We start from the raw sequence: 14766 nt of genomic DNA, 5'->3' as shown, positions 1-14766 counted from the left end.
GTCTGGCATTGTGACCATACACTCACCCTGCCATGGCTGGCATGTGGCCAGGATGAGTCCTGGTAACACCCCAAACACAAGCTGGGAAAGTCAGGGTGTCAGCAGCTCATCAGGCCTCTGAATATAAAGCAAGTCTCTCACTTGAAAAGAAAATATAATAATATTGTGGTCATATAGGATGGGAATTATCCTAGTAAGAAGTCAATGATGGAGTGCAGGATGGGGTCAGAAGTTCTTGAGTAAGCTAGAAGGCAAGGATCCAATGCACACTTGGAGAGTTTATTTTGAAAAGCACAGAAACCATTCACAGGGAGAGAGGGATGGCATAATATTGGGCATAGATGGGGAAGGTGGATAGATATGGCAGAAGGAGTATTTGGGAGTCCAGTCTAGTTGTAGATAAGATCATCAGTAAGTTTGAGATTGGAGAAAGAAGTGGTGAAGCATTAAGGATGGAGGAGGTATGAGCTAGTTATCTAGGAAAGTGGGGTAACTCCAGATTTGGAAACTAGAATACAGTTCTGGGCAGTTCTGTGCACCCACTTGAAGGTTTTGGTCATGGAATTCCATTTTAACAAGAATCAAAATTAAAAGTATAAAGAAATATAAGACATCTTCTACAGATATGGGATCTGGAAGCCCTATTGGATCTTTTTGGTTTTTTGTTTTGTTTTGTTTTGTTTTTTATTTGTTCTATTTAGATATACATAATAGTAGAGTGTATTTTCACATATTATACATACATGAAATATAACTTAGGATTTTGTGGATGAAATATAACCATTCTTGTGGTTATACATGATGTGGAATTTCATTGGTCATGTATTCATATATGAACATAGGAAAGTTATGTCTGATTCATTCTACTATCTTTTCTATTCTTATCCCCATCTCCCTCCCTTCCCTTCCTTATGCTTTGTCTCATCCAATGAACTTTTATTCTTCCCTCCACCCCACCCCCTATTGTGAATTAGCATTTGCACATCAGAGAAACATTTGACCTTTGGTTTTTTGGGATTGGCTTATTTTTCTTACATGATATTCTTCAGCTCCATCCATTTACCTGCAAATGCTATAATTTCATTCTTCTTTAAGACTGAGAAATATTCCATTGTATATATATACCACATTTTCTTTATCCATTCATCTGTTGAAGGGCACTTAGGTTCGTTCCATAGTTTAGCTACTGTGAATTGATCTGCTATAAACATTAATGTGGCTGCATCAGTATAATGTGACTGAGTTTAACTCCTGTGGGTATATACCAAGGAGCTGCATCAAATGATGGTTCTTAAGAAAACCTATATCTTTAAAGATACCTTTCAGGTAAACCCACCCAATTTTAAATAAAACCTATAAAAGCAAAAAGGAGGAGGAGGAGGAGGAACACTGAAAACTTTCTTGTGAGTTTAGTGTAGTCTTTATGGGAGATAGTCAGGGACCTGAGCTTGCACTCCCAGTGACATTTCTCTAACTTGCTCCAGTGGCATGGGTTTCAATCTCCAGCCTTAAGGACATGTGTGTGAAGGACATGTTTTCATGTTTCCAAAGTATGGTGCAGCCTATGAATGGAAGGTCATTCTGCATGTGCTAAGTGATAACCAATCTTGTTTTAGTTTTAGAGTAATTCCATCTGTTAATTCCTTTCTCAAAGTGTCTTTTCTCAAAAATGTAATTCCACTTTCTAATAATAGAACTTTTGAACAAGTTTGTTGTTTGGTCTTAGATATTTGTTCCCTGGAACAGAGACAAGTACTTTCAAACACCCATCTTACAAATTAGTACAGAGAAACACTTTCAAAATACATTTTTAAGGATTCATAGATATTTCACTTGTACCGTCAGCATTTTTCTGATTTGTAAGTAAAATGACATTCTGTTAATTTGCAATTTTGCCCTCATGGAATCTTTTTTTAATTTATAATTTTAAGGAATATTTTAAGATTTACAACAGAAGAATATGCAATTTGGAAAATAATTTTAATTTGTCAGAATTTCATAAATTGAGAAAGTCACAACTTTTTTATATTTTCATGTTTTCCCCTCCTTAAAGAAGACTGATGATTATTCTTGCCAGCCCTTTCCTTTGCACAGAAATATGTGGTAAATTATCATGCTCTTTATTAAAAGTGGAATCATACTATACATATTGTGTAACCAGCAATTTTCAAAGAGCAGTATATATTTTTGCAGCTTATTTTACTGGAAATAAAGCATTATTTCAATGTGAAAAAAATAAAACATGTGTTGGAACCTTAATACCCTATGCACTAACACATATGTAGATGTGGAGACTAATGGGAGGCATTTAGGTCATGAAGGCTCCAATCTCATGGATGAATTGATTCCTGCTATAAAAGTGCTCAAGAAATTCAATGGAAAGCATCATCAACAGACTAGACCATTGGGAAGACAGAATTTCAGGTAATGAAGACAAATAAATAATCTTGAAAATAAACTTGACCATGCAGAGAAGATACTAAGAAACCATGAACAGAACTTTCAAGAAGTATGGGAAAACATGAAAACACCAAATCTAAAATTTATCAGGATAGATGAAGATATAAACCAAAGGAATACACAATCTTTTTAATGAAATAATATCAGACAATTTCCCAAATCTAAGTGAAATGAAAAATCAACTATACAGGCTTACAGGACCCCAAATGTACAAAATTACAACAGATACACACCAAGTCACATTAAAATGAAAATGCATAACATACAGAATAAGGATAAAATTTTAAAGGCTGCCAGAGAAAAAAGACAGGTAACACTTAGAGGGAAACCAATCTGGATTTCAGCTGATCTCTCAATTCAGACCCTCAAAGTTAAAAGGTCTTAGAATAATATATACCAAGTTCTGAAAGAAAAAGAATACCATCTAAGAATAATATAACCAGCAAAATTAAGCTTCAAATTTGAAGAGAAATAAAAACATTCCATGAAAAACAAAAGTTAAAAGAATTCACACCTAGAAAACCTGCACTATAGAGCATTCTCAGTAAAATATTCCATAAAGATGAAATGAAAAAACAAAAAGGAAAAACAGAAAAGGGATGAACTCAATAAATCAAAAGAGAAACTAATTCAAATTGAAAGTGAGAAATAAACCAAAATGACTAGGAATAGAAATTGTATCTCAATAATAACTTCGAATGTTAATGGCTTAAACTCAGCATTCAAAAGACACAGACTGTCAGAGTGAAATAAAAAAAAATACCCTTCAATATGCTGCCTTCAAGAGACTCATCTCATAGACAAAGACATCCACAGACTGAAGTTGAAAGTTTGGGAAAAAAACATATCACTCACACAACTGCAAAAACAAGCAGGCGTTTCCACCCTCATATCAACAAACTGGATTTCAAACCAAAGTTAGTCAGAAAGGACAAAGAAGGACATTTCATACTGCTTTAGGGAATCATATATCAACAAGACATAACAATCATAAAAATATATGCTCCAAACAATGAAGCATCTACATATATCAAACAAACCCTTCTCAATTTCAAGAATCATATAGACCACAACACAATAATACTGGATGACTTTAACACACCTCTGTCACCACTGGATATATATTCCAAAAACTAAACAAAGAAAATATAGAACTAAATAATGCAATCAATGATTTAGATTTAACGGACATATATGGAGTATTTCATCCATAATCAAGTGAATATACTTTTTTCTCAGCAGCACATGGATCCTTTTCTAAAATAGACCATCTGTTATGTCACAAAGCAACTCTCAGCAAATAAAATAGAAATACTATCCTGTGTTCTATCAGATCATAATTGAATGAAACTAGAAATCAATAAAATAAAAAAATAGAAGCTACTCTAACACCTGGAGACTAAATAATAAGCTCTTGAATGATGAATGCATAGTAGAAGAAACCAGGGAGGAAATAAAAAAATACTTAGAGGTAAATGAGAACACCAATACAACATATCAAAATCTCTGGGACACTATGAAGCAGTGCTAAGAGGAAAGTTCATTGCATTGAGCTCATACACTAAAAGAATAAAAAGTCAACAAATAAATGACCTAACATTACATCTCAAAGCTCTAGAGAAAGAAGAACAAATCAGTACCAAAAGCAGAAGATAGGAAATGATTAAAAACAGCTGAAATCAATAAAATTGAAGCAAAAGAAACAATTGAAAAAATTGACAAAACAAAAAGTTGGTTCTTCAAAAAAATAAATAAAATTGATAAACCCTTAGTTACAGTAACAAAAAGAAAGAGAAAACTCAAATTGCTAAAATTCCTGATGAGAAAAGAAAGATCATGATAATTAGGAACTATTTTGAAAATTTATACTCAAATAAAATAGAAAAATTTGAAGACATTGACAAATTTCTAGAGACATACGATCTACCCAAACTGAATCAGGAGGACATACACAATTTAAACCAATCAGTTTCAAGCAATGAAATAGAAGACACCATCAAAAGCCTACCAATCAAGAAAAGGCCCAGGACAAGATGGATTCTTGACCAAGTTTTATAAGACCTTCAAAGAATAGTTAATACCAATACTCCTCAAATTATTCCATGAAATAGAAAAGAAGAAAACCCTTCCAAGCTCATTCTGTAAGGCTAGCATTACCCTGAAAACAAAATCAGACAAAGACACATCAAGGAAAGAAAACTTCAGACCAGTATTCCTGATGAACTTAGACACAAATATTCTCAATAAAATTCTGACAAATCACATACAAAAACATATTAAAAAGATAGTACACCATGACCAAATGGGGTTCATCCCAAGGATACAAGGCTGGTTCAACATACAGAAATCAATAAATGTAATTCATCACATCAAGAGACTTAAAGACAAGAATCACATGATCATCTCAATAGATGCAGAAAAAGCATTTGACAAAATATGTCACCCCTTCATGCTCAAAACACTAGAAAAACTAGGGATAGTAGGAACATACCTCAACATTGTAAAAGCTACATATGCTAACATCATTCTAAATGGAGAAAAATTGAAAGTATTCCCTCTAAATACTGCAACAAAAAAGATATGCCCTTTTTCACAATTTCTATTCAACATCACCCTGGAAACTCTAGCAGAAAATCAGATAAAAGAAATTAAAGGGATATGTATAGGAAAAGGAATCAAACTATCACTATTTCTTCCCCCCTTAATGGAAAATATGTTTTATTTATTTTTTTATCATAAACAAATGGGGTACATCTTGTTTCTCTGTTTGTACATGAAATAGAGGCATACCATTTGTGTAATCATGCATTTACATAGGGTAACAGTGTTTGGTTCATTCTATTATTTTTTCCTTCCCCTCCACCCCTCCCACCACTCTTTTCCCTCTATCACTATTTCTAATGTTATGATTATTATGAAGATGCAAAAAAATCCACCAGAAAATGTCTAGAATTCATAAATGAATTCAGCAAAGTAGCAGGACATAAAATTAACACCCAAAAATCAAATGCATTCCTATACATAAGTGATGAACCCACTTAAAGAGTAATTAGGAAACCTACCCCATTCACAATAGCCTCAAAAAAATAAAATATTTGGGAATCCAGCTAACAAAAGAGGTGAAAGACCTTTATAATGAAAACTACAGAGCACTAAAGAAGTAATTAAAGAAGACTTTAGAAGTTGGAAAGATCTCCCATGCTCTTGGATAGGCAGAATAATAATAATAAATGTTGACAAGATGTGGGGAAAAACATAGTGTCAAAATGGCCATACTACCAAAAGCATTATACAGATTTAATGCAATTCCTATTAAATTCCCAATGACATTCTTCATAGAAATAGAAAAAGCAATCATGAAATTCATTTAGAAAAATAAGAGATCCAGAATAGCCAAAGTAATCCTTGCAAGAAGAGTGAAGCAGGAGGCATCACAACACCAGACCTTAAACTATACTACAGGGCCATAGGAACAAAAAACAGCATGATATTGGCACCAAAAAAGTCACATAGAACAATGGTACAAAACAGAAGACACAGAGACAAACTCACATAAATACAGTTATCTCATCCTAGACAAAGACACCAAAAATATTCATTGGAGGAAAGATAGACTCTTCAACAAATGGTGCTGGGAAAACTGAAAAGGAAATCCATATATAACAAAATGAAATTAAACTCCTATCTCTCACCCTGTGCACAATTCAACTCAAAATGGATGAAGGACTTAGGTACTAGAAAAGCAAACCTGCATACCTAATACAAGGAAAAGTAGGCCCAAATCTCCACGTCAGCTTAAGAAGTGATTTCCTTAACAAACTCCTAAAGCACAAGATATAAAATCAAAAATCAATAAATGGAATAAAATCAAACTAAAAAGCTTCTTCTCAGTAAAGGAAACAATCAATAACTTGAAGACAGAGCCTACAGAATGAGAGAAAATATTTACCACATACACGTCAGATAGAGCATTAATCTCCAGGATACATAAAGAACTCAAAAAACTCAACACCAAAACAACAAATAACCCAGTCAATAAATTGAATGAGGAACTAAACAGACACTTCACAGAAGAAGAAATACAATCAAGCAACAAATATACAAAAGAAGTTCAATATCTCTAGCAATTACAGAAATGCAAATCAAAACTACACTGAGATTTCATCTCACTCTAATCAGAATGGCAATTATCAAGAATACAAGCAACAATAAATGTTGACAAGGATGTAGGGAAAAACATATACTCAAACATTGCTGGTGGGACTGCAGATTGGTGGAACCACTATGGAAAGCAATATGGAGATTCCTCAGAAAACTTGGAATGGAACAATCATTTGAAACAGCTATCCCACTCCTAAGTTTATACCCAAAGGACTTAAAATCAGCATACTACAGTGATGCAGCCACATCAATGTTTATAGCAGATCAATTCACAATAGCTAAATTATGGAATGAACCTAAGCACCCAGATGAATGAATAAAGAAAATGTGGTATATATACATGGTGGAATATTACTCAATCTTAAAGAAGAATGAAATTATGGCATTTGCAGGTAAATGGATGGAGCTGGAGAAGATCATGCTAAGTGAAATAAGCCAAGCCCCCCAAAACCAAAGACCAAATGTTTTCTCTGATATGCAGATGTCAATTCACAATAGGGGGTGGGGGCTAGGTAAGAATAGAGGCACTCTGGATTAAACAGAGGGGAGTGAAGGAAGGGGAGGGGTATGGGTTGGAAAGAACAGTGGTATGAATCAGAAATTATTACCCTATGCACATATATGATTACACAACTGGTGTAATTCTACAACATGCAAAACCAGAATGAGAAATTATACTCCATATATGTATAATATGTCAAAATGCATCCTACTGTCATGTATAACTAATTTGAACAATTTTTTTTTAAAGTGCTCAGGTTGATTGGGCATGGTGTGGCATACCTGTAATCCCAGCAATTTGGGAGGTTGAGGCAAGAGGATTGCAAGTTTGAGGACATCCTCAGTTACTTAGTGTGACTGTCACAATATAAAAATAATAAAATTGTCTGAAGATGTAGCTTAGTGGTAAAGTGCCCATGGGTTCAATCCCCAGTACCAAAAAGGAAAAGAAAAAGCTGGTGGGGGTCGTGGCTGTGAGTTCAAGCTCTTACTTTCTTACTCTCTTGCCTTTCTGCCTTCTGCCATGAGATGATGCATTATGAAGGCCCCTGCCAGATGTTGGCACCTTGATTTTGGACTTTGCAACTGTACTGTGTGAAATAAGTTTCTTTTCTTTGTGAATTTCTCAGACTATGGTAGTCTGTTACAGCAGCACAAAACAGACCAAGACAGTCAGTTAAACTGTTTCTGTATTTCTCTATCCAGGTTCTATGGTTGCGTATGTGGCAGGAAGAAACAGAGTCAGATATCATCAGGGTTGGGATTTTCCCAGGCAAGATAGAAAGAGTTGAGGGTATATTTAAAGGAATAATTATAATCATGTGTCATAAAGTCTAGGCAGGGTAAAAAGGGACATGTGGTTGTGGACAGCAGGAGGGGTAACGTGGAAAAGGTGATAGGATTGATGGACCATAACTCCTGGTGTGTGGAGAGTAGTGACAGAGGATGACTGAGATTGGGGGTCTTTGATGCCCTCATGGCTGAGGCATGCCCAGTGCCTGGGAATGTTTCCGGGCATGTTAAATGGGATGCTTAGCTGCTATGGCAATGCGCTGCGTGAGGAGGTTCTGCGCAAGAGTCCTATCAGCTCTGACCTTGATCTCAAGCACCCAGCCCCTGGGAATAGAGGAATTCTTATTCTAGACGACCACAATGTTTCACCAACTCCACTTCTGTTCCTTCCCGTTTTACAGTACCTTTTAACAATGGACTTTCCTGAGACTTACACAAAGCTCCTAACATTGCACTTTGCAACTGTAGATTGTAACTGCAGAAAAGTCACATAGATGTCCTAGTTTCTGTAACTTTCCTGAATACAAAGAATATTGTTTGCACAGTCTTTAACCTGATAATGAAACATATATAAATAAAGATTGCTGGCATAACTTGTTAGATCTGTATCTCCATCAGAGAGCGGAGCTCCACCTGATCCCAGCTTAATCTTCAAAATCTGTGTTTGTGAATCTTTATTTTCCAATCCCCCTTCACCCCACACCAAAACCAAGAGTTTGGCCGCACTGGTCGCAGCACTGGTGAGGTCTGAGAATTGATCAACTGGATGTTAGGTGGAATAAGCTGGAACAAAAGGAGGTAGTGATCAGAAAGTTAGGTGTTTGCAGGTGATATTATGGAGGAAGTGCACTGGAATGTGGACACCAGTGAAGCTAATTCAAGGCTCACCTCCAGTAATAGAGACAGAGCATCTAGAAGGGAAGTGAATGCCCAATTCATTCTTCCCCTTTCAGATCATCTTGAATACCACATTCAAGTCTGACAAGATACATCAAGGATCATAATTACCATCTTTGGAGAACCATAACAATGATAGTGCTCTATCTGTATCAGAGTGCAGTACCAACTCCAGACAGCTGAAAAATGTTCTTCTAGAATAGTATTGCACTTGATTCTGTATATCCAGTGAAGAAGAACCGATTGGTGGGATGCCAACAGAGACTGTTTTAAGCATAAAACAAATCAGAGGCATCTCACAACATTCTGCCCTCTGTAAGAATGAGTTCCCTGTCACAGAAGGAATTCCAGGATAGGTTGTATGACTTACTGGTAATGATTCTATAAGGGTGAACTCAAGTATCAGCTGCTTCTTACCATGCCTTCCCACCCCATTATTCTATTCTGACCTCTTCAGATCCCTGTGTGGCTAGAAACACAGGTAATACTATTACTGTTTTTATGGAAGAGAAAACTAAGACCCTGAGAGGCCAAGGTGCCTTCCCCAGGTCACCCGGTACCTGGTGGGACTATAACCTGACCACCAGTGTGCTGGCTCAGGCTGCTTTCCACATGCTGAATTACCTGAGAGAAGGGAATGAAATTGGCTTCACAGCCTGTTTTTAGTTTCCTGTTTCCAGGACTCGCGGTTTATCTAATGAGTCAGTAGTCATTCCATGATTCCCCAAAGAGAAGTCCTGCTATTCATGTGAGAAGGTTAAATAAACTAACATGTAAGAGGCTCTTCAAAGGATCATCAAAATCAGTTCACAACTTTACATACTCACACAAGCAGCCCAGGAGTGCACTCCTGGAGAGAGGTGAGCATCAGCCATCAGGAATGTCTTTAAGAGCAAAAGATGAGGACTGACGGTCGGGTGTTTTAACTTTCTAATAAGCTAAAACAGATGTTCCTGTGGATACTGTGGGTAGTGAATAAGGGAGTCTCCCACAGGCACTCTTGGAAATATAGTAGCCCCAAGATGGAATGCCTGGGCTCAGGGTGACTCAAAAGCCCTGAAGCCAAACACAATGTATTTTAAGGAAGAACCTTGGGAAACATTGACTCCTGCCTTCAACACCCTCATCTCTGTACAAACATCCTGCTAATAAAAATTTTCATCTTCTTAGCCCTCCCCACTCTTTGGCAGATACCTTAAGGTTTGTTTGGCCTAAAAATAAATTCACAAAAATAAATAAATAAATAAAAATAAATTCACTGTGGCTCAGTTCCTGTCCTGGGTTTTGGGCACTAAGGAGGACACAGGACAGCAGAATGAACCTCCATTTAAGTCCGTGATTCACAACAACAGAAAGCTAGGAGCATCCTCCTCAAAGCTGAGACCATGACAGACTGAAGTTCCCTGGCAGAGACTAGTCATTCCATCCTTCCTGGGCGTACTCTTCCTTGTGGGGGAACCAGAGCACTGCGCCTGAGTACCACATCCTGGTGTGGTAAGTTTTCCCAGTGGTTTCCAGTTATGTATTTCATTTCTGTTACTTACGGCACAGTGGTGTTAAGTTTGGCCCTGGACTAGCTCTGTCTAATAATTGACCTGGGTTGGACAGAAGTTTGATGTTACCAGCAGCTTCAGTCTTTAGGCAGGCCAGGAAAGGAAACCACCTCCTTTTACTCTAGTTCCCCAAACTCCACATATAGGAATTCTTAAGCTGCAAAAATAAGAGTGATAAATAAGAAGGGAAATAATAGTTAACTTTACTTCTTAAAAAATGTCACCTCCTTCTTAGCTCCAGGAAAATGTCTTATTTTGTGAGCATTTCTATTTTTCTATATGTTTCCTTCCTGCGTTCTCTCTCTCTCTCTCTCTCTCTCTCTCTCTCTCTCTCTCTCACACACACACACACACACACACACACACACACACACACACACACTACATGAAGTTCACACCATGGAAGTCATTATTTCACTGTATTCTTTGTAGAAGAACTTTTCAAACTAATTTAGACAGTCCTGGATCTCTGTTTCTAGAGCTAGCTACTACATAGGCCCACCCCTTAATGCTACCTTTCAAACTTGATGTGAACCCCTACCCATCCTGAGCCAAACCCATGATCTCCAGCCTGCATTCCTCATGTCCCTTCAACCTAAATGGGACTCCCATATCCCATCTCCCTTCTGCAGTTCATTCCATTGTTTCTGTCCTGACATTTGGAGGGCACCCCAAAGATTTCCATTCATATTTAGTAAAATATGCAACTAAGTATGTCTACTGTACTCTGATCAGATTGACAGGAAGCAAAGAAACAGGTATTTGTCTGGTCTTCATGCAAAGCAGAACACTAAAGTAAAAACTAGAAACAAGGAGGTGTGATTGCAAGACTGTCCCCTAGTCTATGATGTCAAGACACACACCTCTATTTCAATTTCTATGGAACAAACCACCCCAAATCTTAGTAGCCTGATGTTTTACTTGATCTTGATTCTTATAAGCTGAGCTGACTCAACCAGGAGGTTCATCTGCTGGTCTTGCCAGTGGTCATGAATATGGCTGCTTTCAGCTGGCAAATTAGCTGGGAGCAGGCTCAGCTGAGAAACTGGAAATATGCTTTTCCCTGTTTGTATAGATTCTCAAGTTCTGTCCATCTATTCAGGGTCTCTTCATAGGGCTTCTCTTAATAAGGTAGCTGAACTTCTTACAAGGCCGTCCAGGGATCCCAAGAACACAAAGTAGAAACTGCCAGGCTTAAATATCAGTTGACTATTTATGTGGATTTATATCTAGACTTTACACTTTTTCATCGCTCTATTGACCCATTCTATCAACACTACCACCCTGTTGATTACTTATCTATAATAAGTCAAGTAGTGTCAGTCCTCTGTTCTTCTTAATATTATTCTGGTCATGCTGTGTCTTTGGCCTCTCCATATCTACTTTAAAATATAATCTCCAAAGACATTAAAATAGCCAATGGGTTTTTGAAAAGTGCTCAATGTCACTAATCATTAGGATAACGTAAATTTAAATCAATATAAGATGTTACCTGATACCTGTTAGGATGGCTATTATCAAAAAAAGACATGTTGGCGAGAATGTGAATAAAAAAAGAAACCTAAGTACACTCTTGGTCCATTGCAGACTGGTGCAGTTATTATGGAAAATAGTATGGATATTCTAAAGAAATTAAAAATAGAACGATTGTAACCCAGCAATCCCTCTTCTAGGTATATAACAATGGGACTGACATTATTTTCTTATAATGACTATACTCCCACGTTTATTGCAGCATAATTTACAGTAGCCAAAATAGGGGGACAACCTAAGTGTTCACTGATGGATGCATGGAAAAAGAAAATGTGGCATACATATACAGAAAAACATTATTCAGCTTTAAAAATGAAATTCTGCCATTTGCTACTATATGAATGAACTAGGATGACAATAGGCTAAGTAAAATAAGACAGGCACAACAGGGAAAATATTGAATGATCTCACTTATATGTGGACCTTAAAATTTTTTTATAAAGGCCAAATATACAGAGATAGAGGGGAAAAGGTATAGGAAGGAAATGGGAAATGGGAGATATAGTCAAAGAAATAGTAGTTGTTTATGATGCATAAGTATAGACATCTAATGTATGACATGAAAACTATAGTTAATACAGTTGTATTAAGGATATTTGCTCAATAAGTAGATTTTAACTGCTCTTATCCAAAAAATGTGAGTTAATAGATATGTTGATTTGATTCACTATAGTAACTATTTTATCATCTATATGTATCCCATAATGTCATGTTGTAAACCTCAAATATGTACAATGAAATATAAATATAAAATTGATTTGTTAATAACCACAAGAAAAAAAAGAAAGAAACTGCCAGGCTTTCTTAAGCATGACACCCTAGACTAAAACAGTATAACTTCCACCACATTACACACTGGCTAAATCAAATCACAGGTCTATATTGGACTCCAAGGGAGGAGGACACAAGGACATAAATACCAGGAGGCATGGTTCACTGGGAGCCATGTACAACAGCCTGGGAGGGACAAGAAATGAGAGCACCAACATTATAGGAGGTGTACCCTGGAAATTCAAGAAGAGCAAAGAAAAGAATAACATTATATGTATACATATGTGTGTGTGTATTTACTACACAAAGGGAGAGATATATTACGTAAAATCAAAGGACATTTTAACCTAGTACCTGCTATATGCCAGATAACTGTAGTAGGCATGGTGAGAAATCCACAGGGGGAAAAAAACAGTCCTGTTCTCAAAGAGTTTTGCAGTCAAAGATATTTCTTGTATATCTACTGGAGTTTAGGTAACCTGACTTCTAAACTTTCTTTGCCTCTGAGTATCTATGTAAATCTGGAGCTCAAGAAGAGTTTTTGAGGTAGAAATATAAAAAGTTGGGAGTTTCCATCCCATAAATGTTATTTAAAGTTGAGAGAAAGATTGAATTCACCTAGGAAAAGAAGGTAGAAGCAGAAAAGAATATGACACAGCACCATCTCTGACTGTGCCCTGTGGGAGACTGCAAGGCCCAGTGCTCAACAAAATGTAGGATTCAACTGGGATGTTATTGGTAGAAATGGCAGTAAGGGTAAAAGATTTCATTCTTTGTGCTGGTATGTGTTAACCATGAACCTGCCACTTGAACACCTTCCTTCTAGTCTGGAAGTTTTCCAAGCAAGGCTGTGTCCCTCTTTTCTGCTGGCATCCCTTTGCTCCAAGGAACTTGAGCTGCTTTTATGCCTGACATCACTGCATTTCCATGTTTGGAGAAAGCACTCACATCTGGGCACCCAGGCTCAGAAGACATATTGTGGGGTAGTGTCAGGCCTGCCTTTCCTGGCAAGTGGGCCCATTCATGGGCCTGATTTCCTGGCCTCATCCTTGACTTGATGACAGCTAGCGAGCTTGAAAAGAGGAAATGGTAAATGTGTACATTTGACAAAGACAATGGCAATTGCCTTGTTCAGGGAATTTCTTCTAAAAAGCTTCCTGTGGAAAAATAGAATATCACATCACTCTCCCAACATTTGCCAATTTTCTGAAATTTGACTTTTCAAACTGGAAAGGGTAAATTTGTTCCATGAAGTCATGGATGTATTTTGCTGGCAAAGAGATAAAAAAACAGTAGAAACTGCTGCCAGAACTCTGAGAACTGAACTTTATTTTCACCATTGAGGTGAGAAAACTCACAGAATCTCTGAGAAACTGAAAATGACAAAAGTTAATAGTGTATCTCATCATATATTGCCAGGACTCTTAAATAATTATGATGTGCCTACCACTCTTTTAGGGACTGTAATGAGATGCAAAAGAAGGGTTGTGCCCTTAAGAATTATATGGTCTTTCTGAGAAAACAATATTTTTAACAAAAATAATTAAAGATTTAAGTACTTTGCTCTTTGGTATTGATCTTTGGTTCAACGTAAATTCAGAAAAGAAATAATCAGTGATAACTAGGGAGAGATAAACATTGTTCAAATTTGGAGCCAAATTTAATAAAACAGTAGGAGAAAGAATGGTGTTCCATGTAGATGAAACATCATAAGAAAAGCAGACAGAGGAAAGGCAAGGTGTGCACAGAAGACTCTAGAAGAATGGCCCAACTAGAGGTGAATGCTTACTGGTTGAAAATAAGGTTAAGTAGAAATGGGACAAACTACACATATTATTCAGGCTTCTCCAGAGGAACAGAATCAATGAGAGAGACAGATAATGATAAATAAGAAGAAATTGGCTCATTCAACCATGGAAGCTGTCCTATGATAGACCATATAACTGGAGATCGGGGGAATTGGTGACCAAGTTCAGTCCAAATCCAAAGGCCTGAGAACCAAGATAACCAAAGTGTAACTCCCAGTCTAAAGCCAAAGGTCTAAGAACCTGGAGTGGGACTGGGGAAGGGAAGAGGTGCCACTAGTACATGTCCTATG

General features: G+C 36.9%; 1 protein-coding gene across 3 annotated transcripts in view; it reads left to right on the top strand.

The window, feature by feature from the left end:
* Positions 1-14766, top strand: part of Me3 (malic enzyme 3) — a 213258-nt gene that overhangs the window by 158035 nt on the left and 40457 nt on the right. The gene's annotated exons all lie outside the window — the stretch shown is intronic.

This window comes from Sciurus carolinensis, chromosome 11, assembly GCF_902686445.1.
Source record: "Sciurus carolinensis chromosome 11, mSciCar1.2, whole genome shotgun sequence".
In the NCBI taxonomy this organism is placed as follows: domain Eukaryota; kingdom Metazoa; phylum Chordata; class Mammalia; order Rodentia; family Sciuridae; genus Sciurus; species Sciurus carolinensis.
The sequence above is the reverse complement of the archived record's forward strand: the minus strand, read 5'-3'. Positions and strand labels throughout refer to the sequence as shown.